Source organism: Canis lupus, chromosome 14, assembly GCF_048164855.1.
Source record: "Canis lupus baileyi chromosome 14, mCanLup2.hap1, whole genome shotgun sequence".
Lineage (NCBI taxonomy): Eukaryota > Metazoa > Chordata > Mammalia > Carnivora > Canidae > Canis > Canis lupus.
The window spans coordinates 51,879,916-51,883,804 of NC_132851.1; the positions used below are offsets into that span (position 1 = coordinate 51,879,916).

The 3,889-nt window shown below is 36.2% G+C and overlaps 1 long non-coding RNA gene across 1 annotated transcript; it reads right to left on the reverse strand.

Moving 5' to 3' along the window:
* Positions 1–1,105: 1,105 nt before the first annotated feature.
* LOC140603484 (uncharacterized) lies at positions 1,106–2,456 on the reverse strand. Its single transcript, XR_012006465.1, has 3 exons — positions 2,264–2,456; positions 1,447–1,710; positions 1,106–1,217 (listed from the first exon to the last, which is right to left on the reverse strand). It is a non-coding gene; the product is annotated as an uncharacterized lncRNA (long non-coding RNA).
* Positions 2,457–3,889: the final 1,433 nt, after the last annotated feature.

The following is a 3,889-nucleotide window of genomic DNA, read 5'->3' on the forward strand; positions in this document are numbered from 1 at the left end:
CTGCACTGCTGATTGCCTGGTGTTTGGAATTTTCTCAGATGCCATGAATCTTTGATTTATTTTCATTCATTTGTTTCTGTAATCTTCCATTTACTTATTCATCAACTTCTCAAATACATGTGCCTTTGATGTGCTAGACATGTGGTCTTTCCTGTACAAGAAATTCTGGTCCAGTGAACTGAGGCAGGCATGTAAACAAGTAACTAGAATGAACTGTTACATCAGCTATAAGTTTTACAGGGGACCTGGGAGCAGAGACAAGGGTTTGAGATGACTTTAACCTAGAACAACTTGTTTCATCCGAGGCAGACCCTCTCTTGCCTGAGAAAATTTATCAGAGCCCTCAGGGAGCTAACACTACAGCCACTTCTTATTTCTATATTCCAATCCTGGGTTTTTCTCTCTTGTGGCGCTGTGCCCAGAGTTTCTGACTGTACCAGCTCTGGCTCCGTGAGCCTGTTACAACTTTAAAGGTAAGGAACACTTGGCCAGACTTACGAAGAAGACGCATGTACAACTACAGAATGTGTTATGTTCATTTTATAAGAAATTACTTCAATTATATTTTCATTTTGTTGCAGGTGATGTTTATGGAAAAGTGATCTTTGTGATTAGTACCAGTATTTGTATTTAGGGAGTGCTTATTGCCATAAATGTAAGAAGTTAGCAGCTGTACTAATTTGCTCTGGCTGGACATTACACAGTACTACAGACCAGGAGGCTTAAACAAGAGAATATTATTTTCTCATTATTCCAGAGATTAAAAGTTTGAGATCAAGGTGTTAGTAGGGTTCGTTTCTTCTGAGGCCTCTCCCCTTGGCTTGTAGACTTCTCCGTCTGTCTTCACCTGGTCTTCCCTCTATGTGTATGTCCTTATTTCATCTTATAAGAATGCCAACCATATTGGGTTAGGGCTTACCCTCACTACTTCATTTCAAATCAGTTACCTCTTTAAAGAGCTTATCTCCAAATATGATCACATTGAGAGGTATGAGAGATTAAGACTTCAAGGTCTGAATTTTGGGGAAATACAACTTAGCCCCAAACAATAGTTTTCACCAAAGGTAGTCATTAAAAGCTGCACATTCATATGCAACAAATAAATTGCCATTTTATTTTTTAACACAGCTCATAGGTGATGCATCCAAACATATTAAAGAGAAGGGATCTCTTGTTTTGTGGCACTTGGTGTTTATGTACAGGTTTGATAGGCTTGGCTGTGAAGGAGAGAGAAATTTGAAGTTTTAGAGAATGCCAAAAACAGTGTAAAAGCCTTCAGTTTGCTCTGAGCTTCTACACATTCATATTCTTAGTCTAGTAACAAAAAATATGGCATACAGTTTGAAAATAATGACCTAAGAATTATTTTCTGAGTTGGCATTTAGCCAGCTTCTTCTTTGTCTACTGTCAGGAGCATTTTATCTTCTTTTCTTTATGAGCTCTCACCTTGATTTCTGTTCTAGCAATGCATCCATTAACTGATGGTATTTCTCTCTGTCTGTCTCATGTATTGGTATGCTGTTTGTGTGAGGGGGGAAAGGTAGAGGGAGGGAGAGATTGAAAGAGAAAGAGATAGTGAAAGGGAGGGAGAGAGAGAAAGAAAAATAAAGAGAACAGTACTAGAGAAGGAGAGAACAAGAAAGCACATTTGCTTTGTATTAACATATGTCAACTCTTGTTATCCAACTGGAAATTCAGAGAGAACGTTATCTAAGAGAAGAAAAATAAGATCATTTATTGAATTTATACATAGGATAAAGAATATTTGTGTCATGCTCTTTTAACATTAGAAATTATACTAACATTACTAACATTGGGAAGAAACCAGTAGAGCTTCAGTCTATACACACAGAATGATTGCCTTGAGTTGACTAGGCTCTATTTTGTAATTTTGTACCATATTCATGAAACTATTATTTAGGCTTGGACATACATAAACATCTTACAGATGCACATGCCCACTCTTGGAACTCACCTGTGATTATTATTACAATTGTTTTTAATCAAAAGAGATATTATGGTAGAGATGTCTCATTATCAACCCAAAATTGGATGTTTAAGGGCATTTACCTTCTTTTGATGAATGTATTTTTAGTCTATTAAACCTTCTTTCTATCGCTCAGCCTTCCACCAAACCCCGTGAGTTCTGATCTTTTTCTGTTCATGCTAATAATGTATTGAGTCATCTGGTGCCATGGATTCACAAAATGGTCCTGGCCACTCTTTGGTCCTAGATGTTTTAGACAAGGTATTCTAATCTTACTTGAACTTCATTTAGCCATGGTGGTCCACATTGAATTGAAGAAGTTTTTCTAAATGGCATCTGCAGTGCCCCATATTTTATGCCATCATTGCTACTGGATGCCTTCAAAAGGAGCTTCCCTAAGAGAAGAAACAAAACCTCATCACTTTAAGTAGCCTCCTTTTTCAGGGCTTAGCAAATAAATTCTCTTTCTTAATCACTTTCGTTCTGTTTGTATATATACCTGTAATCAATATTTTATACTTGAAAATACCTTTCTTACAGTAACTTATATTGTTAAAAATAGTACTTTTAATTTAAGATCCATTTAAAAAATTCATATCTCTTTATGCATTAGAACTGTGGAAGCCTGGCTATGCCTCCGGACTTTGGTGAATTTAGACGAGTTGCTTTGGATCAGATTTACTGCCTTGTCTCGCTTCTTCCTTTCTCTTATTACCTTAAGAATACCAGCTTTTGAATTGCAGCAGAGCAGTAGACTCAATGACGGGTAAAACCAAAGCTGCTGCTTTCATCTAGAAAGAAGGATGATATTTATCAAGGATGATTGAAGAAAACTGGATTACTACCACATCAGGAGTCGAAGAATTTGGTAGATTATATTTATTTAGGTATCTTAGACAAATTCAGTGTCTGAGATAACATCTTTGATTTGGTCACCAATAATTAGATTTATTTGATAAGCCTTAGAGTAGTTCACAAAATTTTATTAATTCAGTACCTTAAGGTTCTGCTTAGGAAGGTGAGCCCTTGTAGCATAGGGTTAGCAGATGCAGAAGCTGTCTCCGTCAAAGTTTCAGACAAAACTGAAGAACGGATAAAATGCTTAATAGGAGTCTGTTGATATGAAGGACTGAATAATGGAATGATCAGTTGAGGTTCACTATTTGCTTCAAGGAAATGGGTCAATTATAGAATACATGTCTCAATATCTTCCTTTTTTCTCCTTCCACTCTCTCTGGTCTAGGCCAATAATCCCTTGGACTAATAATTTACTTATTATTTACAAAATAATTTTTGTCTTCCTTCAGTCTATTCTTCATTCTCACCACTGTAGCCAGGCTGATATTACTAAAAGCTGAATAATATCACATCATTTTCTTGTTAGCTGCCATTTGCTACTCATTGAACATCTGGAACATTTTTTTCCCCCTCTGATCTATGAGTCCCTGCATGATCGTCTCCCTGTTTGTTTGTCTAACTTCATTGAATTCATTCACCCCAGAACTGATGGCTCCAAGTTCTTTAGCCTCCTTTCAGCTTCTAGGACAGGCCAAATTCTTTTTTAAAAAAGAACTGATGTATAATATTATATTAGTTTCTGGTTTAGAACATGATTTCGTATGTATACACTATGAAATGATCACCATAACGAGTCTAACTTACTGTCTGCCTCCTTACATATTAACAAAAATTTTTTTTCTCATGATCATACCTTTTAAGATTTACTTTCTCAGCAAATTTCAAATATGCAATACAGTATTATTAACTACAGTTACCACGCTGTACATTATATCGCCATAACTTATTTATTTTATAGTTTTGAATTTATACCTTTGGCCCCTTTATCCATTTTGCTCCTTTACATTCCCCTCCCACCTAGGCAACGAACAATCTGTTCTTCTG